We start from the raw sequence: 24,550 nt of genomic DNA, 5'->3' as shown, positions 1-24,550 counted from the left end.
GACGCTGCCACCGTTTGCGTGAACGCCGCGTCCCTGGGCCCGTGCTGAGCTGTTTGAAGCGAGACCCCGCGGCAGCATTTGTGTGTCTGTTTTGCATTTGCTGTGTTTAATGGCGACGTGGGTCACTTCACCCCTCGCTCCCATCCTGCCGCGGGTCGGGGCACGGTCGAGCCCTCAGGGACGTCCCGCTGCCAGCGCTGGGGCCACGTCCCTCCTCTCCCCACAACCCTCGTGGCAGCGTGGGGCCAGAGACATCACTCGCTCCTGCTCCTGCTCTGGCTCCAACTCCTGCTCCCACTCACCAGCAGTGCCCAGCAGCCCTCCTCCTCCTCCTCTTCCTCCTCCCCCCCTAAACCGCAGCAGTATTTCCCCTGACACTCCACTCTGCTACCGCAGGGCAAGCACTTGCCCAGGAAGGGCCAACAGCCTCCAGGGCTGCCGCAGGGAGAGGTTTAACCTCCAGCTCCTCTGCGGCTTTCAATTCAAAGTGCCATTTCCAAACAGAGGTCTCGGGCCGCCAGCTCCCACCTGGGCTGGCTCACTGCAGGAAAGGGAGCCGTGGAAATGTTAGGTGAGTGCAGTTTTTCCATGCATATGTATATAGGAGCGGAGTCAGCTGCCAAAGTAAATACAACCCTTCCCTTTCCAAAAATGTCCTCCAGGAATTGTAAAGGATCCTGGAGCAAGAATTCTGTCTCAGATCCTTTATGCTTTCTATCGGGGGAAGTGTATAAACCCGCTTCTTTTTAGCTCTAGCAAAGTCAACGTGCTGAGAGTGTTTTTTTTATGACATGCACCAAAGGCGCTGGGAGCCAGCGCCATGGCCATGTGTACCCCGGGCAGTGCTTACGCAGAAAAACAATCCCAGTAAAGAGCTTTATAGCCATCGAGGAATGTGGAACCTCCACCAGCCCGGCCGAAGCTTGCAAAGCTAATTGCTTTGGGATTTACTCTTTGGGGGGGTCGAGTCTCCATGGTTGCTGCCTCGGAGGGTCCCAGCTGCCCTTGCGGTTCATTAGGATGCTGAACGGGGAACTAGAGATGCTTTTAGGAGGCTGCAGTGGTTGTGGGGTAAGGGAAGGGGCCATGCGGTTCCCAGCTGCAGCCCAGCCTTCTCCCGTTACAGCCGGGGACCCCTCCTGCCCCGGCGGGGTCTGCGCTCGGGGCCAGCAGTGGCCACGGTGCTGTCCCCGAGCCTTGCAGGACCGTCCCCTGCACGCTGACCCACTGGGGCCCATCCCCAGCCCGGGCAGAACCCCCGGGGCAGACGCGCAGGGGACACCGTCGGGGGCCAGTGCATCCTCTGTCTCCCAGGGCGAAGGCTGTGGCGGCCGATCGCTGCTGCTGCTCCAACCGGCACCTCGCGACTCGCCGGCAGAGCGGCCGCTCCAGGGTGCTGTGCCCACGGCCGCTGCGGCCGCTCCCCCGGGCCCCGGCTGGCCGGCGTGTTTTCTTCACTGATTTTTTCTTGCTCATTTAAGTGACTTTGGAAAATGGGATTTTGGCTCTTAAATCGTTCAGGGGCTTTTGAAAATTTGACTCTAAATACTTTCCGAAGTGCATTTGTATGAAGTAATTCTCTCCAACCTCCCACAGTGGTAGTCAGATTGCATTTAATCCATCACTGAATGTTCCCGAAGGCTGGGATCTGGCACCGCGCTCAACACGGAGCCGCAGCTCACCCCGCGCTGTGCCGGTACTGCCGCTCACTGCCCGGCCCCCTCCCACCCCGGGGCACTTCTCACCTGCTTGTCACCCCCTGCAAAGCCTGGGCGATGGCACCAGCGCAGCCCTGCCAGCACCGCAGCGCAGCCCGGCACGGCTCAGCATCTCCTGCCGCGGGGACATCACCGCGCGTGGCTGCCGGCACAATGGGGCTCTGCTCAGCACAAGCGCTGCCAGCCCCCAGCCCCCAGCCCAGCCCCTGGCCCCCTCCCACTCCCGCAGCACATTTTCCTGCCGAGCACCAAGGGCACCCAATTATCTGTCTTGGGGAAACATGGAAACAATATTCCAATGCACCGGGCTGATTTGATTACGCCTGTGACCCACTGAAATTAAGTTAAAGGCATTTTTCAGCCCTAGATTGAATTATTTCTCCTCCCTCCCTTTCGTTCTTCCTGTGTGGAGCTGCAGGATGGCTGGGACAGGGCTTCTGGGGGGCAGTGAGCCTGGGACCCCACGAGCAGCCGTGCCCACGCACTCAGGCCTCGGTGCTGCCGAGGTGCCGGGGCCATCGCCGCTCGCTTACGGCCACTGGCAGGGCAAGCTCAATGCTGCCCTTCAAGGCATCGTCTCTCGCCCCCCTGGGAAGCCGGGGCCACCGTGGAGCCCTGGCACGGCAGGCGGGCGCGGAGTTGCCAGAGATTAGAGGCAGCAGAGCCGCTAAATCCCGTGCTAAGCCCGGCTTCCCTCTCCTGCCGGGGACGAGAGCCTTCAGCAGCAGCTCGGCACAGCCGGCACCCGGCCCCGTGCTGCTGCACCCAGGCCAAGCCGTGTCCGGGGACGAGTTGTGTCCAGGGATGAGCCATGTCTGGGGACAAGCCGTGTCCAGGATGGTAGTGCCACTGGCAGCACCGTGTCCAGTGCCCCACGTGCACTATTAGGGATGGCACCGCGGGGACACCACCGGGCACAAAGCCAGTGCGGCGGTGCTCCGGCACAGAGGGAAGGAGCTGATGCGTGGCCGCGGTAGCCAGGGTGGCATGGCCAGGGTGTCACGGCTGCATGCCAGGCTCCATCCCGGTGACGGGGCAGGCATGGGGGCCGTGGGGGAGCGAGCCGGCGTGGGGGCGATGACAGGCAGGAGAGGCCGGCAGAGAGCGAGGCCGCGGCCGATGGCTCTGTGGGACGGAGGAATGTCTGTGCTGGCTCACGAGTCTGTGTGCGGAGGAAATGCTTTGCCAGTGAGAGCTCCGGTTAAACAAGGCTCAACCACTTCTGCGGGAGCTGCCGTGCCGGAGGAGGCCCCTCTGTGCCCAGGGGCTGCAGGTGGGACGAGGACGAGGGCAGGAGAGCCTCGGGGCACAGTGGCAGAGCAGTTTTGGCCAGCAGCCATCCCTGAGTGGCAGGTAATGGTGCACCCGGGCTCAGCCGTGGCCAGGAGCAGCCTCGGGGCTGCTCTAAGCTGCTCACCATGGCCTGTGGTAGGGACCAGACCTGGGGGGACCCCCAGTCCTGCCTGCTCAGGGCACGGAGGGGACTCCAGCCCCGGCTCTGGCCCCATCGGCCCGCGCGGGGCAGAGCACATCAGCATTCCTGGGAGCAGGGTCTGGCCCCGCGGCGGCCGCTCGCGGAGGGAAGGCATTGAGGGGGGATTAGCCGTCTGATGCCCCCCCTTGCTCAGGCGCTTAATACAGAAAACAAACACCCTTGTGCACCCCGGCGGCCTCGATCCAGACGGGCTTTCTCCGTGCCCGTTGCCTCAGCAACCCTAATCTGGCTCCCGGGGGCACACCGGGGCCCTGCACCCCCCAGGCCCGTGCACCCCAGCAGCTGCGGCAGCGCCGGCGGTCTCCCGGCTGTGCCTGACACGCGGCTGCCAGCGGGATGCCGCGATCCCCCCGCCTTGGGAACGGGCAGCACACGGCGGCTGGGAATGGCTGGGCGTGGGGGCTGCGGGCACCCCGCTCCCCCCGGATCAGGGCACCTCTGTCCCGGTGCAGGATTTGAAACTGTGCTGAAACAAGAGGCAGCAGGGCCTGTTGCACTGGCACCACATTTCCCTGCTTCTCCGCTCAGAGCAGCAGGATTTTTGAGGTGGTGACATCTCCCCGCTGTAGCCGAGGGCGTGGGGGGGGCACCTCCTGCTCGGGCTGGCCCTGTGCCCGCAAAGGGAATGGGTGGCGGGTGTGGGGGAGCACAGGAGCAAGCTGCTCCAGCCCTGGGCTGCCAGAGGGGCCAAGAAGGGGAAAAAGGGTTGAACCCCAATCTGCCCATCCCGGGGCAGTGCCGGAGGGGGGCAGCACCCCGTTCTGGGCGCTTTGAAGGCCAAGGGGGCTCTTTTTCCACCCCTGTGGCTGGTATGGCTGGCACCAGCATCCCCAGGGCACCGGGCACCCCTCCACCGGGGGCGGGCAGAGCGGGTCCGGGGGTGTCTGCTGTGCCCATGGGCACCATGCCCCCCCCCGGGCTGGTGAGGAAGGGGCCGAGTGCCCCCTGCTCCCCCCCCCCCCCCCCGCCGGCGTGCCGGGGGCCGGGGGAGGGGGGGGATCCGCACTTTTATTGATTTATTTTGCGCGCAGTCTCCCTCCTGCGACGGAGGAACGGAGAAGTGCTGCCGGGCTGGGACCTCCGGGAGGAGGGGGGGAAGAAAGAAAAAAAGAAAAAAAAAAAAAAGAGAAAAAGACGAAATCGCAGCAGCCAGCCCAGCCCAGCCCGGCCCAGCCCAGCCCGGCCCCGCCGCCCGCCCGCCCCGCTCCGGCAGCGCTGCCCGCTCCGCTCCGCATCCCCCCGCATCTCCCGGCTCCGCACCGCCGCGCTCCGCCCCGCTCCGCCCCGCTCCGCCCCGCACCGCGGTGGGGGTGCCCGGCCCGTCCCGGCCCGGCCCGTCCCGTCCCGTCGCGGCCGCTCCCCGGCCCGCCTGAGCCGCGCTCCGCCGAGGTAAGGGCCCCCCCGCGCCCCCGCTCCGCGCCCGCGGTCCCTGCGCGCACCTGGGCGGCCCCCGCGGGTCGCGCCGGGCTCGGACGTGGGGAGAAAATCTCTTGAATTTCTCAGTCACGAGTCCCGGTAATTCTGATGACTTTTCCCCATGCGGAGGGGAGCACTGGAAGGGCGCTTCCCTCCCGCCAGGCCAGGTCCCAGCTCCGCTTTTATTTCTTTTTCCCTTTTGCCATCCCTCCTTTTCCCCTGACCCACTTTCACCGCGCGCGGGTCCCGCTCAGCCGTACCCAGAGGCTTTGCCGCGGTCGGGGACCGGGCAGACCGAGCCGTAGCCCAACGTCCAGCCCTTTCTTTCTGCTGTTACGAAATAACGGTTGCGAGAACAGAAGTGGTTTGGGGAGAGCGCTGTGACCTTCGGCATGGCCGCGGCTGGCACCCCGGCGCGGCTCGACGCCCTGGCCCGCGGCTGCGAACACGGGCACCCAACGGCAGATCGGGGCAGGTCACCGCGGCTCCTTCCACAAACACCTTGGGAAATACAAGGTGCTTATTTTATTTGTTTTTTTAAGAGCGTTGCTGTTTATTGGCTCCTGATCTACCAGGTTCCCCATCTTTGACCGTTCCCAATAAGCCAGGGAAGATCCCCCCTGTACGGTAGCCCCAGGCGAGGCAATAACCTACCGGAGATATTTTCTCATCTATGGGCAGCTTTGCTATAAGGAACATGTTTAATAAATCATAAGGCCGGTGAATTCCTGGGATTTTTATTGCTTCTGTAAAAATGCAGTTTTGATCTGTCTGAGCGGGACACTGGGAAACAAAGCTGCTCCTTTCAGAGCTGGATCCTCTGAATTTAGGACACCGAGCTGGCGGCGGGGCTGGCGGCTGCGAGCCCCCCCCAGGGCAGGGGCAGCGCCATGGTGGGAGATGAGGGCTCCCGGGGCAGGTCCCAGCCACGCTCGTGTTTTCTGCCCCTGCTCTTTGAGGGACCGAACACACCCGGGGGGTGCCTGGAGCCCCGTCTTGGCTTCCCTCGCGCTGCCGGGGCTGCGGCAGCAGTGCCAGGGGAAGCGTCGCCGCCGGGAACCCAGCGAGGCTGCGCCAGGCTTCCAGTGGCATTTTCCCTCCTCGCCCTATTGCCCAAGGGGAAAAGAAGCAGCAAAACCCAAACTGCTAAAAAAAGAGATTCTCGCAGGAAGAATCAGCCGGTTTCCATCAGCCAGGCTGACTTGATCCCCCCCGACGGCGGGGCAGCGGATTGCCCCGGCGAGTTTGGGCAGAGGAATGGAAATAAAGTGATTTTCTTTATTTGCTTGTTCCATTCTGAAAACTGGGGTTTAGGGACAGGAGCTGAGCCGAAACGTGAAAGGCACAGGGAGACGTGAACCCGGGAGCTGTCAGGAGCTCATCGGGATTCTGGAAAACACGAGTGCCATGGCCGGGGGAGCGGTTACGGGTTGAGGTGGGTGGTGGAGGGCACCCGGCTCTGTCCCAAATGTGCCGGCTCGAACCGACAGCCCGGTCTGCCCACGGCCGCCCGGTCTGGGGATCGGGATTTGTCCCCGTCTCCTGCCATGCCTTTGTTTTAGGCTGCGCAGAGCCCGGCTGCAATAGCAGAGGCGGGGAGGGAGCTTTTCTTTGTACAGGGAAGCATTTAAATTCTTTACAGTGATTCATATATTCCATTCATATGAAACACAGTCCTGCAGAGTGTGAATGGGGACTGCTGGGGGATTTTTTTAAGGCAATAAGCCCTAGAAGTGTCAAAAGTTATTCACACCTTGGTGAAATCAAGGATATTTCTGTCCGTGGCTCTTGGCAGGGGCTCAGCACAGCTCGCCTCGTGTCGGGTTTTCGGTTTCCCACTTGGATACGGTGCGGGGGGAGCGCGGGGGCAGCCCTTTCGCTCCCACTGCCCAGTGCTGGAAGTGTTTCTCGGTGCTTTCTCAGCCCCTGGGAGGGGACCAGCACGGGCTGGGCCCGGGGGTCGTGGGGCAGCCCCCAACACTTGGCCCCACAGCGGTTTGGACCCCCATGGGCCACGTGCCCAGAAAGCCCCTGGGACTGGAGAGCAGCCGTGTCTCCCTGAGGCTGGGGCTCATGTTTCCCCACTCCCCACCGAGGCCGTGACCAAAGCTACAGGCAGGTTGTCCCCATCGGGGCAGAGCTCTGCCCCATCTGCCCCCCATCCCAGGGGGCCATGAGCCAGCCCAGTGAAGGGACGGGCTGTGCGAGCATCCCGGCCTCGCAGGAGCTGCGGGAAGACTTCACACGCCCGGCGCAAGCGGGTGCCCCTCCAGCGACTGCTCCGTGGCGCTGAGCCCGTTTCAGCACTGAGAACCCCCTTCCCCTCCTGGGCCTTTCGGGGGGTGCTGCCCCGGAGCAGCCAGGCTGGGACCTCGGCGAGAGGCTCCGGGAGTCAGGGACGGCCCTGGCAGCACCGACCTGCTCTGGGGGGGCTGCCAAGTCCCTGTTGGGGCGTGTTAGTTTTGGGGGAAATGGAGCAGAGTGGCTGGCGGCCGAGAGGCGCGGGGGCATCGCCCCGCTGCCAGGACGCACCCCAGGTGCGGGGTCGGCACCCGCGGGGGGCTCTCGCCTCCGCCAGCCGCTCTGGGATGCTTTGAGCTGCTGTAAATCCTCTCCGAAGGAACTGGGAAGACAGTTTTATGGCTGCTGGGGTGGAAGATTAGCAGGGTGTTGTTTTCAGAGCTGATCCATCACGGGACGCAGGCGCTGCGTGGTGCATCCGAGCGCTCGGCTGCTGGCGGGCGGCGCAGCCTTTCCTGTGAAGGTTGAGATAAAAACGCCTGGTTTTAATGTTCTGTCTGTTCTTGGGATCTGTGATGCGAGTGACAAAACCGCCTCTGTGGGCCCCGTGCAGCAGCCGGGCTCCTCGCAAGCCGGGGGGAAGCGGTGGATCGAGGGGATTTGGGCAACGGCACCTGCAAAAGGCATTAACCCCGGCGGAGAGGGCGTGCGGGGCCGGTCCCTCCCCGTCCTCACACACTCCCTCTGTCATTCTCTCCTATTTCAGCTTGTCCACAGCCTGGGAAGGAGCAGAGTTTCCATTCCCCTGTGCTAAAGAAAATGTCTGTGACAATGAAACTGAGTAGTTCAGGAGAGGGAGGGATAAAAAGACACCGAATTGCATTTGTCTTCCCCTGGTTTCTCCCTCCCAGCCCCTTCCCCTTGGCCGTCGGTTGTGTTGGGCACGCGCTGGGCGCTCCCTGCTGCGCTCAGTCACCGGCTAATTAGAGAGGCTAATAAACTGCCTTAACAAAGGTGGAGGGGGGCATTGACTCATGGCCGTTCCCTCCTTTGCATGCAGGGGTTCTCTGTGCTGGACATTTTGGGGAGAGGGGCTGGGTGCTGCAGCAATCCCGTGGGAGCGGAGCCCCCGGGGTGGCAGGCGAGGCCAGGGCTGACGCCCCGCGCCACTGATCCCCCGGGCTCTCCCCTCCCGGGCAGGGCTCAGCCGCCCATTGCTTCCCGTGCGTGGTGACTTGGATGCCGACACAGACATAATAAACCACTTTTCCTTTTCCTTTTGTCGCCGGAGCCGTTCCTGAGTCACATCCCTGGCCGCCTGGCTTCTTCCCCAGGGCTGTCTGCTCCGGCTGCGCAACCCTGCGTGTCGGCCGTGAACTTCAAAGGGATGAGATCCAGTCCGGGCGAGAAGGGCCGTCCTGGCCGGCTGGGTGGATGGCAGCGCTCCGGGGAAACATCTGCGCGGGGTCTGGGGGGTGCAGGGGCCGGCGCGATGCTCTGCTCTGCTCTGCAAAGCCAGGCTCACCCGCGGGCATCGCTCAGCTGCTCCCGAGGAGCTGCAGGAGCCGGATCCTTCGTCAGGGCCACCTTCTGCTCCATAGCCCTGTGACCTCGCAGGAGCATCCTGCCGTACCCCCATGGCCTCGCAGGAGCATCCCATCAGGGACCCCATGGCTCCTGCTGGCTGCCGCCTCCCTGCAGAGCTGCCAAGCTCAGCCCAGGAGCTGCAGGTGGGAGATGGGTGCTATCAGAAATGAGGTGCGAGAAAAAAGGAGCCGAAGGCTACATGAGGTTTCTGCTGTACCCCCAGCCCATTAGCTGCAGAGCACTCCCGTGGCCCCCAGCCCCGGTGTCAGCCGAGTTCACGGAACAAAGCTGCAGATCACAGGCAGAAACCGCAGCCAAAATCTGCAGAGCAGCCGGGTCTTGTCTCCGCGACCTTCCCTGGGGCCGAGCCCGTCCCGCTGGCCCATCTGGAGATGTTTGTCCTCAGAGGCTCTTCAGGCGCCTCTGTCCAGGACAGGGCTTGGCAAGAAGCAGCCAGGGAGGAAGACACTGATCTCGATGTCCACCTGCTGTGGATGCAGAGGCGTAGGTGAGGGCTTTCCCAGCCTGGATATTTTGCACCCAGAAACTGAGTCCCTGTTCCCTGCATTGAAGCGCAGTGCTCCCAGCACAAGCTCTGCCTTCCCTGGGCAGGATGCGGCCCCAGGAGTGCCCCAAACCAGCAGACTTCTGCAAACTTGCTGCAAACCCCAGCGGCCCAGCAATGCTGGACCCCTGGGATCTTGCAGCGCTGCCTGTGCCTGCCCTGCAGATCTCTCTGGCTGTCGCCGAGAGCCTCTTTATTGTTCTTGCGGAGGGTTTTTGTTTCACTGCTGCCTTCCAAGTTCCCAGGGATCTAAATTCTAAAGCAGGGTCTTGTAAAGAGCCCCGTCCAGATGGATGAGATGATATTGCTGGTATCAGATGAGATCTATCCCCTGTCTTTATCCGCAGACAATGCAGCAGTGGGAGCAAACAAGGATACAGCCTTTCTTTGGAGGCACATTAGCCAAATAAGAGCCTTCTCTTTGTTTTGTACCGAAACCCAAGACCCTGCGGCCAGACCACCTCGCGTAGCTGCCCCAATCCCCGCAGCCACACGAGGATTTACCCCTTTTGCTGCAAAATCCCCCGTGCCCAGGCTGCAGGGAGCCAGGGTGGATGGGTCCTGCCCGTTGCATTGTGAGGGTGTCTCCCTTCGGGGGGTGGTGTTGGTGCCCCCCGGGCCGGGCAGGTCTCGGTGCTGCTGCAGGGATGGAGCAGTGCTTGGGGCTCTCTGCCCTCAGGCCCAGACATAAGGTGACACCTGCAGAAAGGGGGAAGCTGCTTTGGTTTTGCCCCATCTTTAAGGGAGAGCTGAGCCCATTCAGCCAAGGATCAGGGCCGGCCGGAGCAGCCGAGTCCGCCCTGTGCACAATGCTTGCAGTGATGCTTAAAGCCTGCGGCCAATTCACCTGCTTTCAGATTTCATTACAAGTCCTAAAATTCAGCCCAGGTTTGTTTTAAGAAGTTACCGGAGGCTGAGAGAGCCTGGGACTGATTTATGGCTTCCCATCAAAATCATGTGGTTTTACCACGAAACTTGGAAACTCTGGCTGCATTTTTTCTTTGGAGATTTTGGCTTTTCTCCAGGCTCGGCTCCGAGGGGCGAGAGTGTGAACCCAGGGTGTGCATCAGGGCTGGAGCATTCGGGTGCTGCAAGTGAAATGGAGGAGATATGGATCGCTGCGAAGAGAATATTTAATGTCAGGACAACACAGCCATCTTTTTCAGGGAAGCACCGATAAGGCGATGGGAGGCTTGGCACGGACGGGAGCTGCAACAGTTCCTTTGCTTTCAGTGTAGCTTTAATTTCAACACTTGCCACTTATCGCCCTTGCATCCTGCTCGCTGTTCAGCAGCTCGGTGTCAGCGGCGAGAGCAGCGGCCCCGCCGCGCCTGCGTGCCCGGGGAGGGTGGGACGTCCCGCTGCTCTCCTCCAAGCCCCGCTCCCGGACCCGCGGGGCGAGCTGCCGGTGCCCACCGGGGTTAAATATGTGGGCTTGTGCCAGAGAAGCATATTTTCAGCCTCAAACATGCATTGTCAATGACTGCGGAAAGGTATTTCTCAGCTGCTCCAGTGTCCTGTCAGCCAGCCAGCCAGCGGAGAGAAACAAGCCTACTTTTATTGCTATTTCTTCATATTTCCTGATATTGCCAGTCTGGCACTCACAACCCACAGGCAGATCCCTGAAGGTCCTGGGTTTGGATTACAGTGGCGATACTTTTGTCTTTTCTTAGCCTTTAATTTCAGATCCCTTGGGCCCCGAAGGGGTCAGGCTGATAAACTGCAGCCCCCCGGGTGAGCTCTGGGCATCGAGAGCAGATCACAAACCAGGCCAGCGCGGGCGGTGCGGGGCTGTGCTGGGGCACCTCGGGCACAGCTGGGGCTGGGGTGTCCCCCTCCCCATGGCAGCACAAGGGTCCCGCAGCCCAGCGACCGCCGTGTGCCCACGGACTTCTGAGGGTGACGTTGGGGGAGTCTCGGCTGCTGGCTCCTGGACAACACGTGAACAGATGAAAATAGTGCTTTGCGTTACGTAAATAACAAGGTCAGGGCGGCTGCGAGCTGCTCCGGCCACGAGCGAGTGCCGCGTCCTGCCGAGCATCCCCTGGTGCAGGGGCCAGCGGGACAGCGGAGAGTCGCTTCGGGGCTTGGGTGGCTTTGTGGTTTTAATTTAGTGGCTTTTTAAAGTACAGATGAAAGGGAGAGCTGGGCAGCGTCGTATCAGTTCCCTTGTCTGCTTCCAGAGGAAGCTGGTGAGGCCGCGCTGAGCACCAGCGGCTCCGTGCCCGCTTCCCAAACCTCTGCTCGCTCCTTCCCACCGCCGGCACAGAAACGTCTGTGCCACAAACAGACCTTGTCTGTGCCAAACACTGCGCGAGATGCTCAGGTGTTTGATGCTGCTCAGCGCATCCGCCGATGCTTTTTTCCATTACGCGTTCTCCCGTAGCCGTTTCTTAAAGACCACGTGTGATGTTATTGCTGAACATAAACTATGAGCTAGGATGAGACCCAGAGCTCCTCTGAGCAGTTATAAGCAGAGCTATACAGTGAGTTTGTAATTATTTTATACCAAACCCGGTATTTTCCTCTCCCCAGGGGAAGGCCAATAGAGCGAACAAGAGCGGGCCTGTGCCAAACCGTGCCCAGGCAGCACTTTTATGAAATCTTGGGTTCGTAAGAATTAATTTCATTTAAAACATTCTTTTCGTTTTTCATAAAGCACAGCAAATCCGCGGTACTTAGGGCAGGAATGCAGCGAGAGAGCTGCCGGGCAGGCAGTGAATTACCCGCGGCAGATGAGCCGTGACGGTGGGGTTGCCCGTGGTCCGGACCTCTGCTGGCCTCGGCTTACTCCGGGCATCCAGCTGGGGAGGAGGGAGATGCTGGAGTGACCGTCCTGGACGTAGCTGGGTGCGGGACTTCAGCAGCCCCATCCCGTCCCACACTCCCAGGGGAGGTGGGAGTTCAAGCCTGTTTATCCCCAATGGTCGGGCAGTGCCAGCGTGGCCGTTTCCCAGCCCGGCGCCGCGGGGCCGTGGCATCCTGCACGGGTGGGACAGGGCGTCACAAATCCTCCATTTGAGTCCCCTGGCTGCTGGCGGCTGGTCCGGGGATGAATGCTGGCCTGAAACCCAAGCAGACTTGCTCAGGTGATGGGTTGCAAAGAATTCAAGTGAGTTTGGGGGCTGGGGGTACCTGAGCAGCGCTGGGGGCTGGAGCGAAGCTCCCAGACGGGGGCTGGCAGCCATCGCTCCTGCCCTGCATGTGAAGGTGTGAAGACCAGGGCTGTGGGAGAAGCAAACCTCTGTCTGCCTCATTGCTGGGCTGCTGGCAACAGGGCTGGGGACTCCTTCCAACAGCAAGATCCCCCTGGGGCCAGCTGCTAGGGGGCCCTTGGCATGGGATGGGGATTGATCCCTGGGGTCCAATCTCAATTAGAGGAACAGCCCAAAAATCCCATAATTCTGGAGCACAGCCCCACGGGAAAGGGGTTTAACTCGCCTCCCTTCAGCCGTTTCCCCTCTCGCAGCCTCCCAGGACAGGACCCAGGTGGGCATCTCATGGAACGAGTCCTCTTAGTATGCAAACGGGTGCTCGCGACCTTGGGCGTGCTTCCCCGGTGACCTCGGGGGCCCGGCCACGAGTGCAGGTGTGGGACGTGCCCAAGGGGGTTAGAAACTGGAGGCAGCCGATGGGTCCGTCTGGCCGGTCCCGCTGCCGGGCTGGGATTGCTCCCTGCCGCACTCACCGGCTGGTGGGCTCTGAGCCCACTGGAGAGCGGAGGGTGATGAAGAGGAGGAGGATTAGAGGGTTTAGCAGGTGTCAAGCCCCATCTTTCATCCCGCTGCGGGGAAGTCTGTGGCTCGCTCTTCCCTGCTCCCGCTCTTCCCTCCTCCCCTGACCTGGAGGGAACGGGAGACAGGGTTTGTGACAGCGTAGGGCGAGCTGGTGGCCACCCGGGCTGTGGCACCGTCTCAGAGCCCTCCGGGCACCGTCCAGCTTTGAGCGGGATGTTTTTGCTGGCTGGATGTAGCTCCGGAGGAGAAGAGGTTGGCAGCTGCCTGGCACCGAAGGGCCGGGGCCGGCGGGGATGCCCCGGTGAGCCAGGCGATGGAGTTTGCCAGCCGCGGTATCGGGTTGAGCCGCGTCGCTCCGCGGTTTGCTGGGGAGAGCGCAGGGCTGGGCGTGCTGTTTATTTTGGTTAAATTGAGTTTTCTCTGGGAGACTGGGGGGTGCAGGGGGCCTCCAGACAAGGGGTTTTTGTGAGCCGGGCTGCAAGCCGATCCCCTTTTGTGGTTTCGCTTTTTTGGATGATACAATTTGTTATTCCAAGAACTACCCAGCAAATGGACCCCATTAGCCGAGTCCCCGAAGCGGCTGGAGCTGGTGCTCATGGTGCCTTTGTCTGTGCCCACGTCGGGCCCGAGGGAGCTGCTGGGGCCACGTTACTGCAGCACCTTTGCCCCCGGACGGTGCTGGGGGGAGATGGGGGGCCAGGAGCTGCCGTCCTGCCTTGCAGGCTGCGGGGCCACGGCTCTGCTGACGGGGCATCTGTCGGGATTAGCTGGGGCTGGGAAAGCGAGCAGGACAGACGGAAAGCACCAGGTTGGTTGAATTCCCTGGCACACTTGTTTCCCCGGCGGCACGCTGACAATAACCTGATTGTTGCCGCGCTGCTGGGGGCCGGAGCCAGTGCCAGGGGGGAGCCCATCTGTGGGGCAGCCCCTTTGCCCCCTCAGACGGAGCTGAACCCTCACCCCTGGCCACCCAAGCTCGGCGGGAGCTGTGGGAGTTCACAGCAGCCCCCCCCTGCTCTGCGGCAACCCCGGCACACGTGGACCCGCCCGGAGCGGCTGCGCAGACAGAGCGGCCGCCTTGTGCGGTCGAAGCCCAGCCCCGGGGCCGCAGTGCCGAGTCGTGTCCATCCCGCTGGGCAGCCCAGGGCCGGGCGGCCGGAGCATCCTTGGCCCGCTCGCCGTTACCTCCTACCGTGCGGGGATGCTGCTGGCTCTGTTTGTCTTGGCTCCATTGGGCTTTTTCCTGCATGTGAGCCGGCTGGAGCTGGGCAAGAGCCAGTGGGTTTATAAATAAAAGCATCGGACACCTCTCTGGGTGGTGCTGAAAGCTCCCAAAATAGCCCTGCCGCCCTGCCAAGGATGTTCGCAGAGACAGCCCCGGGGCTGGGTGTGGGCTCCCCACTCCCCAACTCCCATCCCGGCCCCCCCCTGGGTCTCTCCCCCCAGCCGGGCAGGCCCCCGCCGCTCCTGCAGCACCAGGACGTCTGGGATGTGTCCCCCAGAGCTGGCTGTCCCCCAGCACGAGGGGTGCCCCAGGAGCAGGCAGCGGGCACCAGCTGTGCCCAGGGTTTGCCGCAGGGGCTGGGTGGCTCCGAAACATTCCTGGTACAGCGCAGGCACATGGTGTCGTGGAAAAGGGGGGTTGCGCTGGCAGGGCCCCGCTGCTGCGCTCCAGCGAGGGGTGCAGAGCAGCCCTGGGGCACGGTGTGTGCCAGGCACTGCGCGGAGGGGACGTCGGCTGCGCCGAAACAGCCCCTTGGGCAGCTCCGGTGGTGGATGGCGAGCTGGGAGGAGAGCGCCAGCTTCACGGCTTCGCCTCCTGGCCACGCTGTATTTTCGCCGCAGTGTTGGCCCGGAACGGGCAGGGACGGTTGGAGGCCGTGGGACACTGGCCTCGCGCGGCGTTTTGTTTTCTGCTGGTGGGGGAAGCCTGGCTCGCCGGGGCCATGGCCTGACCCTGGCCGAGCCCCGCGGGGGCCGTGGGACGGGGCAGCTGTAACATCCGACAAAAGGAGCCCGGGAGTGGGCAGGAGACGGCGCCGCGAGCTGAGCGCAAGGGCAGGACCCGGTCCAGGGCTCCTCACACCCGCCGCCTCCGCTCGATGCTGCCTGCGCTGCCTGCAGCCTGCCGGGGGGGACGGAGGTGGCCGTGACCTCGCAGCTCCTGGTGCCTCTGTTGGGGGCCGGCCGCAGCGTGCCAAGGGCCAACGCAGACCGGGGCGGAGGGGTCCCGGCACCCAGCCCAGTCCTCCCACCCAGGCCCTGCCAAATTCCACCCCGGGCCTGGCATCTCAATGTGCCTTCAGAAAGCAGCGATTTACTGCTCTTGCTGTAAATGAGGTGGAAAATGTCCGTGGGCTGGTGCAGGAAGGTTCCCCCGAGCTCTGCTGTCCCGGGGCTGGGGCCGAGCTGAGCCCTGGGGGGCCGGGCTGGGACCCTGCGAGCCCCACGGCTCCCCCAGACTTCCCGCGGTTCCTGGCCAGCTCGACTGTTTACTTGCCCCCTTTACTCGCCCCCCTTTACTTGCCCCCCCTTACTCCCCTTTACTCCCCACCATTTATTTGCACCCCCTTTGCTCACCCCCTCTTACTCTCCACTGTTTTCTCGCACCCCCTTTACTCGCCCCCCTTTCTTCACCACCCTTTACTTTAACAGTTATTTCCACTGCAGCTGGGTCCCACCAGCCTCTCGGTGCCAGGATTCGGGGTGCACCCCGACCTTCCCGCAGTGAGCGCGGTCAGAGGCCTGTCCCCCCTCCCCGAGCAGGGACCGGGGGACATCGCCCCAGCCCGGCCAGTGCTTCCAAGAGCCTTTTCCTGCTCCGTTCCCACACAAGAGCTCCCAGGCTGAGGGCTGAAGGCTTTCTTGGGTTTCTTTTCCCTTTTTGTTTGGTTTTGTTTTTTTTTTTTAATAATTGTCCTCTAGAAAAATGGGATGAATAGGTCGGTTTAATTTTATCCCCATGTTTCATTGCCACACGTGAAAGCTCATAACTGCCAGGCGAGCGCGGCAGCGTGGCACCCACAGCCAACACCCAGCACTTGCCGGAGCCGGGGCTGCCACGTGCCCACCATTTCCTAGAAGGCAGCAACGTGCCAGCGCCCGCCCCGGGCTGGGTCTGCTCCTTGGGTCAGGTCTGCTCCCCAGGCCGGGTCAGCTCCCCCAGCTGGGTCTGCTCCCGGGGCCGGGTCAGCTCCCCGGTGTGGAGGGACAATCAGGATCAGCGTTGGGGTCCCTTGGGTGCGTGAACGGGTTCCAGTCCCCTCCCGAGCGCCTCAGCAGCCTCCCAGTGCCCAAACACGGGGGTGCCCCTGTGCAGAGACGGGGGGGTCCTGGCCGCGCTGAGCTCCATGCTGCCACTGGGCTGCGTAGCCTTGGGCAGGATGAGCCCCAGTTTGGGCAGCAGGTCCCAAGAGGGGACGGAGGGAGGTTTCCGCATGACACAGCCCAGAGGAAAACTCTGCCTGGAAAAGAGGAGCTGAATGTTTTTCCAGCTTGAAGCCTAAACAAAAGGTTTTGTAATAAGTGTGTCCCCTGGCCTCGGCTCAGCACCCGGCTCAGCCGGCCACAGTGCCCGGCACAGCCCTCCCCATCCTCCCCAGTCAGTCCCTGGCTTTGCACCCCGGTGCTCCCGGGACGGGGCATGGCCTTGTGCCGTCACCGCCGCAGGCTCCGTCCCCTCCTCCAGCAAAACGTGTCCCCAGGAGACTGCAGGGACGAGGGGACAGCCCTGAGCGCCACTGGCTGTGCGTCTGCCCAAGGGCTGCGTCTCTAACAGAAATAAGTAAGTTCCACTAAGACAATATTCAGTATATTCTGCACTGATTTCCACTGGTGCTTGAACGCCAGGTCCCCAGTTTTGCTCGGCGAAGGGTCGGTGGTAACAGAGATGCCCAAGCAGATGCTCTGCGCTCCGCGGCGAGGCAGGGCTGGCCCCGCTGCTCCCGAGCCCTGGAGCCACCGGCTGCTCCATCCCTTCCCCAACCGACTCGCTCCCGGCACCATCCTGGCTGCTCCTGCCGCTCCGACCTGCGTCCAGAAGCAGTTTTTTTCCCCTGGGACGGTCTGGGGCACACGAAATCCATCCCATTTCCCTCTGGGCTGCCCCGGTGTGGTTTGGGTGCCCCAGGCTGGGTGGATCTGTCGGATGGTGCCACGTCCGGAGAAGCAGAAGCAGCGGGAGATGAACGTGGTTTGTGGGCGCAGGGGTCCAGCCAGGCACAGACGAGGGGGCTCTGGAACCCTTTAAAGCAAATTAAATGAGCTACTCGATTACACTGGAAATTAGGAGCCCGGTAATAAGATTATAGCAGCACATTGGTGTTACTTGAGGTCGAAAGCTCTTTGTTTATGACAAATAGAGGTGGAGCACGTGGGGATGGTGAGCGGCTCCCCATGTCCCCCAGCTGGCCGAGACCTGGGAACCCCAGGGGAGGAGGGGAGCAGGGCTGCCCCATGGGACTCGCTGCCACAGGGCTCACGGGAAACGGGGGTTTTGGCGTAAACCCCAGGAAAGCGGGGCCACTGGAATTCCCTGTAAGGCTTTCGGCTCCAAGACAAAGGAAATGTGGAAACTAAAAAAAAACAAATTAAAAAAAAAAATTTCAAATTGAAAAATCAAAGCAGCTGATTCAGCGATGTTGAAACATCTTGTGACAGTGTTGAACAAATTTTTTCCAAACAAAATTCTGGGAAAAAATCAGCCTGATTTTACACAAAACCGCCGTCTGTCCTGATGGAAAGGCACGTGCTGGGGGGCAGCGTGGGGGCTGCTGGGATCGGTACCTGGAGCCCCGCGGTGCTGCGGAGCCTCGGGAGCGCAGCCCTGCAGAGGCTCTTGCACCCACCGCGGCGCCGGCCCCGCCGAAACGGTCATTACAGAGCGCGGAGGGAAAGCTGAAATCCAACCCGGCAGCGCGGGGCCAGCGCCGGCCGGGCGGCGGGAGCACGGTTTATGGTAACGTCTGGTCAGAGTTTCCACTGAACACCTCAGGCTTGCTGGGCTCTCGCATCAGCTCACATAAATTAAATTAAATAACATAAACTAAAATACTGCCTGAAAAGCATGTGCTCCATCCCCTCGCCGGGGTGTGAATATGTGTAAGTGGCTCCGCTGCTGCTGTGCCAGAAAAGCTGCTTTGTGGTGCATGGCCCTGGAGGCAGCAGGGGATGGGGATGGGGACGGGGATGGGGATGGGGACGGGGATGGGGAGGGTTGAGGCTGCCGTAGCAGCCCGACCATCCGGAGAGAAGCCGCCGCTCGTTTTCTTCACTGGCCCTCACAGAGCGCAGCAAAGTCACACGCTGGAACCCCCTGACAGCCCCGAGCCCAGGCTGGGCTTGCCAGCCCCACTCTCGGGCATGGGGAGGGCAAGGAGGCGAGGGGCCCTGCCAGCCACAGGGGTGCAGCCCCCTATCTCCTCCCCACCACGCCATGCCGTGTGCCGCCGCGGCGCGGGCAGGGAGCAGCCGGTGCCGGGCCACGTGCCGCCGCGGCGAGGGCAGCTTTGGGAGCGGGCAGGGCCGCGGCACCGCCCCGGCAGGTAACCCTATCCCCCCGCGCCGCCGCCCGCCAGGGAGGGACACAGCCGAGGCTCCTGCTCCTGAAATTTATTTTAATGTAAACCTAGCTCTAAGGCAGCTTTTTCTCATTTTTAAACTATTTCATATCAATTCTTGGCCTGACATTTGTTTTCTTTGAGTGCGGTGGGGAGCGTGGTCGGCATTGCTGAGGATATCTCCTCAGGAATCTTGGCAGAGGCGGCTCCCTATCTTTGAAGAAACGGCAAATGCAAAACAGAAGGCAGATATTAGAGAAGCATAAACAATATTTTCCCCCTGCTAACCCCAGAAGCGGTGCAGCAGCCGGCTCAGCGACGCGGCGGTGGGGGGACCCCGCGCCCGGACCTCACCGGCGGCACAGCACCTGCTGGGGTTGACCCCCAGGGCACAGGCGGAGCGCGCCCCCCCCAGCCCTGCGTCAGGGCAGGTCCCCGTCCCCTGTGCAGAGACACGAGGCCAACCCGGCCCCCAAGGGCTGTGACCGACCCGCCGGGACGGGGAGCGGTGGCAGCCGAGGAGAGGTCGTGCCGGGAGGGTTTGCAGTGGATGGTGGGGAGGCTGGTGCAGCCGGGGGTGCCCCCACCGGGGTCTTGCCCTGTTGAACTGGGCTCGGGGATCACTCCCCAAATGCTGAAACCCCAAGAAATCCCCGCTCCGAGGGCGAAGCTGGATTCACCAGCGGGTTGTCGCAGAGGCGTTCTGCGGAGGACGTGCACGGCGAAGGATGTGCGGCAGCGCGGGCGGCCCGGCCGGGCAGGATGCAGGCAGCAGCGCGGGCAGCAGCCAGGCACACGCAGGCTCACCTGGGGGTGTTGTGAAAAAGCTGGAAGAGGGGAGGAAACGGAGATCAAAGCACCCAGCAAAAGCAGGGAGACAGGATTTCAGCCCCTGACATTAAAATAAAATGACTGTTAGGATAAACACTGCAAGGCAGCTCCTCGTGCCGGGCAGCCCAGCTCGCTGGCGGGGCGGAGGCTGGGGTGACGTTCCTTGGCGCTCCGCACACCAGAAGTTTTCGCAGCAGCTCACAAATTTGCCGTCGTATCTGGGCTGCTGGGAGAGCAGCGGAGGGCGGTGCTGGCGAGGAGCAGCGGTGCTCAGCCCAGGAAAACAACGGCACGGGGGACACTGTGGTGGTAACGCCGTGCCGGGAACGAGCTACTGGCCAGTGCCACCAGCCCGGGGCACCGGGAGCGGGGTCTGGAGCTGCTGTCCCTGTGTGCTGCTCCAGAGCCTGTTTCCACCGTGGCGCGAGGCCGCGCTGGACGGAGCGTGCCCGTCCTGTGGCAGGGCAGGTGCTGCCGTTGAGGGTCCTCGTTGCAACTGGAGCCGCCGTGGGGATTCTGGCAGGTGGTGAGAGGAGAGCCGGGCGTCGGGGCTGATGACCGGAGGGCTGGGATGGTGGCGTTGGGGTCTGGAGCTGGAGAAGCTCCTGGACACGGTCACAAGGACGGGTCCTGCAGAGCAGCCGCTCGCTGCTTAAAACCTAATCCACTGAGGAATGAACACCCGTGGGTTCAGACCTGGCCTCTCCCCCTGTTCGCTCGGGCATTTCTGGTCACCTCCATCCCCACTCCCTAATTTTGCCCCAGTGATGGATCTTTAAGTGCCAAGGAAGTGGCTGAAGATGCTGCTGTGCTCGCTGTGGAGGCCTCGAAGGAAAGGGAAGAGATGCCCAGCTTAGGGCAAGGTCCTCCTGAGCGAGCTTTGAAGGCTCCGCGGGGCTCCTGACCTCGCATGGCAGCAGCTCCCCAGGGCCGCAGCTCCCCTTGTGCTGTTACAGCTCCCGCTGCTCCGCGATCACCCGCATCCCCCTTCTCAGGGCTTCCCTTCCCGCGGGTGCTGGTGCAGCCGCAGCGTCACTGCCTTTGCTCGGGCGATGCTCATGCGGGTGCAACGAGCTCCAGCAGCGCCAGGCTGCTCCGTGCCGCGCCAGCGCCTCGGCTCTCGGCGGGGACAGCGTGGATGGGGACACGGGAGGTCGCTGGGGCATCCCTGCCCTGCGCATCCCAGCCCACGGCACAGGCAGCAGCCCCCCGCACAAGCGATCCTGCCCGCTCTGATCACCCCTGCCCCAGAAGGCTCTGGCCCGGATCACAGCTCGTTATAATTAAGCCGGTGACCCCAGCACGAGGCTGGAAGTTTAAATGTCTGCGGTTGATGGCCACTTGCCTGCAAATTCCCCGAGATGGGAATCGCTCTCTGCGGGTCCCTCCAGGCTTAGCAGATTTCTTTGCAAAACACCCGTTGCATTAGGAAACGCTGTTCCTGCGCAGGAGCTCTGAGGGCAAAGCGGTGCCCGGCCAACAGACCCCAGGTAGCCACCGTCTGCTTCCCGACAGAGCTCGTGTGTCCCTGGAGCGGGGCTGCTCCGGCTGAGCGACCCGGCCCGCGGCCCTCGGGGAGCGATGCCCTGAGGTGCCCACACCCCGCGGCCCTCCCTGGGGTGTCTGGGCAGATGCTCCCCATCCCACACTGGCATCCGGGTGCGAGAGGCTGAGCTCAGGTCGTGGCATGACCCTGGGCTCACGTGTGCGGCTGGTTGCCCGAGCAGACCCTGGGAGAGAGCCTCTGGACTTGCCCAGCGGCTGCCGGGGCAGCACCAGGCACGGGACCCTCTGGCACCACCATCCTCGCTGTGCGCCCTGGCTCCGGCACTTGGCTCTCACTCTGCTCTGGCTTTTGGCTATCAGAGACAGCGTCCCTGCTGGCCCCCGGGCAGGCCACCATCCCGCTGGGAGGAGGACGAGGAGGAGAGGGGAAGAAGAAGGAAAAAAAATGAATCCCCACAAAAATGTCTTCATAACAGGAAACGTCTCATAAAATACCTGTGGTTTGGCATGTGTGATCCGACTGGTCAAACTATGCACCTGGCAGGCAACCCTGCTATTAATGCTGCGCAGTCTGGTATTTCGGTGGAGCTGGGGCTGGCGGGGGGTGGGGGGGGAGAACGGGACCGGGGAGCTCAGGGTGCAGAAACCCTCCGTCGGGGCCGGGGTGAGGGGGGACACACGTCCCCTGGGTCTCGCTCGCCTCCGTGTGCACCCAGAGGGACACCCCAGCCATATTTTGGCGAGGGGACCACAGTGCCCCGGGGGTGCAGTGAGCCAGGCTGAGCCTTGCGCCACGGGCAGAAACCCAGCGCTTCCGCAGCTTCGGGCCAGGGTTTTCCACCTGGACCTGGGCCCGAGCCAGCTCAGGGCCGGAGATCCCTGTCCAGGTCTCCCAACGCTGCGGTGCCGGCCGTTCCCCGGGGTTGGCTTCGCCCCCGTGTGCACCCTCGGCTCCAGCCGCAGCTGGGCATGTCGGCAGCGCTCAGCCGGGGCTCGCCCGTGCTCGGCCGAGGAGTTTTGACAGCTGGAGGTGAGGGATTAAGCCCTGAGCTGTGACCTGCGGCGAGCTCAGGCCTTGCTGTGCTCCCGGCACGCACACGCGGAGGGTCGTTAATCCGCCTTAGCTGATCCCTGACCCGGCGGCTGCGGGATCAAGCGGTGGCACCGACCCTGTTGTCAGCACCGCTGCCGGACCCCGGGCTCCTCGGCTTTGGGCAGCGTGAACCATGGGCAGCGTGAACCGTGGGCAGCATGAACCGTGGGCAGCATGAACCACGGGCAGGCTGCACCGCCCAGACCCCCGCTGTGGCCAAGTGCCGGCCTGCCAGCGCGGCGCGGTGGGGCAGGGTGCGGTTCCCACGCGCTGCCCGCTCTCGGCACATCGCAGACGGCTCCGGCGTGGCGGGAGGCGAGTCAGGACAGGGAGCAGAAATACCCGGGTTGGGTTTGCAGCGAGCTCTGTAGCAGCTCCCTGCAAACAGCTGTTTGAGCAGGGCCCGGTGTCCCACTGCCACCCGTCCCCCCCACCGCAGCCCCCCCAGTGCCCTGGGTGCCCTGAGCTTCGCACGTGCCAGCTGGCCCGTGGCTACCGAGAGCGTCTCGGCCCGTGGCCTTTCCGTCAGCCCTCCACCCCGCCCACCTCCGCAGCAGTTGCTAACGCAGCGGGAGTTAATTAGCATGGAGCACCCGGCCTCGAAGTTAATTTGGCTGCACCCCTTGCAGTGATACAGATGGACACGGCCACCACCTGCCCCACGGGGCTGTGCCGAGCCGTGCCGAGCCATCCCAGGCGCGGGCGCTGCAGGGGTGGCAGGAGGTTGCCTGCAGATGGGGTGGGGTGTTTTTCTTTCGTCAAGGAAAATGTTTTCTTGTTCCCTCTGCTGACGGGTGGGCGAGGCTCCGGGTCCAGCGGCGCGTACAGCAGCTTTTGGATCGGATCAGGTGTCATGCATTTAAGGACGGGCTCGTGCCAAGACTCTCCCGGCGCGCTCCGGCGCTGCTCAGCCGAGCTGCTGCCTGATGCCTTTGGCTTTCACGGCCCGGCCTACGGAAACAACGTGCTCGCTCTCCGTTTCAATAGCTCACTTTTCGTTTTTGACTGGTTTTATTATTATTTTTAAAGCATGTGTAGCGCAAAACAAATCATCTACCTCCCGCTGGAGTCAGTCCAGCCCTGTGTTGAGCTTGGAAAACCTCCCTGCTTTATTTTTTATTGTAAATGACCAGAGGATGGAGCGGCTCGATGGGACACGGCGGCGTCCAAGCTCGCGCTGCTCCAGCCCACCCACACGCGCCGGCTGCTTTCTCGGTGCTTTCTCTTCGCAGCATCCACCCGAGCTGGGCACGCGTGCTCACCGCTCACCGCTCGCCACAGCCCGTCAGCTTCTGCCGCGGTTTGCAGCGGTGGTGCCCATGCCCCGCACTCCCAGCGTGCGGCACGGCGCAGGGGCTGGGGCCACGGCAGTGAGCGCATCGAAGGCCCCATCCGGGCTCATCCCCGTGCCCTAGAAAACCTCCATGGGGGCTGGTGCGGCCGCGGGTTTGTGGTGGGGACGGAGCCGGGGCGAGGGCCAGCGAGCAGCACGCCGCGCCCCGCACGGATCATGCTTTTATGGCCGGGTTTAAACAAGTTCTCCATTTTACTGACCTTCAACCACAATCGCAGATCCCCTGCGGATCACATATATTGACTTAAAAAATAATTAGCCTTGAAGGGAGCAGGCGCGGTGCCTGCCTGCCAGGCCCGTAATTAATATTTAAATAACAGGGGCCATAAATCAGCTGCAGTGAACAAGCCCCCGGTTGTGTGTGCGGGGGAAGCGTGAGGCCGTGTTGCTCGCAGGAAAGTCGCTGGGCCAGGCCCGGGAGTGTGACATGGACACTCTGGGGAGGGGGGGACGGTGTGGGGTGGCAGCAGCCCCATTCTGCTGGGAACGGCCGGGAGCTGAGTGCCGGGAGCGCGCCAGGAGCGCGCCAGGAGCTCGCCAGGCCGACCAGCACAAGCCACAGACTGTTTCTGGAGCGACAGGGGTGGCGCAGGCTCCGGCTGCCCAAGCCCCCGCGCTCCTGCGAGAACAAGGTGACATTTCTTGTCTCCTTTCTCATGCTTTAAGTGTGAGATTTTTTTTCCTTCTGCCGGAGCTTTCATTGCGTGCCAGGGGTTTTTAACACGTCTGCTCACCGACTGCCAGGGGAGCAGACACTCACACCGTTAGCGCGGCGGCGGCGCGCTCTGAAGCCGTGCCAGGGCTCTCCGTGCCGCACCGGCTGCAGCCGGGTCGGGCCCCCGCTCCCCCCGGAGCCGAGCAGTGTGGTGCTGCCCAGCCCCATCCCTGCTCCAGCGTCTCGGGGTAGGGGGAAAGGAAATCCCACAGTGCCGGGGGGCTGCGCTCGGGAGCCCCTGAAGCATCTCCCCTGCTCCAGGTGGGAAAAAATTGGCTCCTCGTGGGATTTCTGCTTGGCCGCAGCGGAGCAGCCCCCGGCCCCGCAGGGGGGTGGGCAGGCGTCACCCGGCCGCACCGTGAACCAGCCGACGTTTGCAACCTGCCCTGGGAGATGAGAACGTTGCACGGCTGCTCGTTGTGATTAATTATCATTTCATAACGCAGGAGATTTCAGGCATGAAAGAGCCTCTTCACAGACACGTCGTGCACACTTTATCCATCATATGAGACTCCAGATGTTTCCATTTTATTCTTATTAAATCACCGCCTGGAGAGCCCGGGTAACGTGAGGCCTCCTGCCCTGGTGCCGGGCACCGTGGCGGGGGACGGCAAAGCACCAGAGACACCTTTTCCTTGAGGGATGGAGACACGTGCCTGGGGGTCGCAGACTCCCCCAAATTGTCCTCACGGCCCCTTGGGAGAACGGGAACAGGCGGAACAACCTGTCCAGAC

The 24,550-nt window shown here is 62.7% G+C and overlaps 1 protein-coding gene across 1 annotated transcript in view; it reads left to right on the top strand.

Moving 5' to 3' along the window:
• The first annotated feature begins 4,113 nt into the window (after positions 1–4,113).
• Positions 4,114–24,550, top strand: part of COL8A2 (collagen type VIII alpha 2 chain) — a 32,808-nt gene continuing 12,371 nt past the window's right edge. Inside the window, exon 1 of the mRNA XM_074894150.1 lies at positions 4,114–4,602. The gene's annotated coding sequence lies outside the window, so the exon portion shown is untranslated. The remainder of the gene's footprint in view (positions 4,603–24,550) is intronic.

This window comes from Strix uralensis, chromosome 25 (genome assembly GCF_047716275.1).
Source record: "Strix uralensis isolate ZFMK-TIS-50842 chromosome 25, bStrUra1, whole genome shotgun sequence".
Lineage (NCBI taxonomy): Eukaryota > Metazoa > Chordata > Aves > Strigiformes > Strigidae > Strix > Strix uralensis.
The sequence above is the reverse complement of the archived record's forward strand: the minus strand, read 5'-3'. Positions and strand labels throughout refer to the sequence as shown.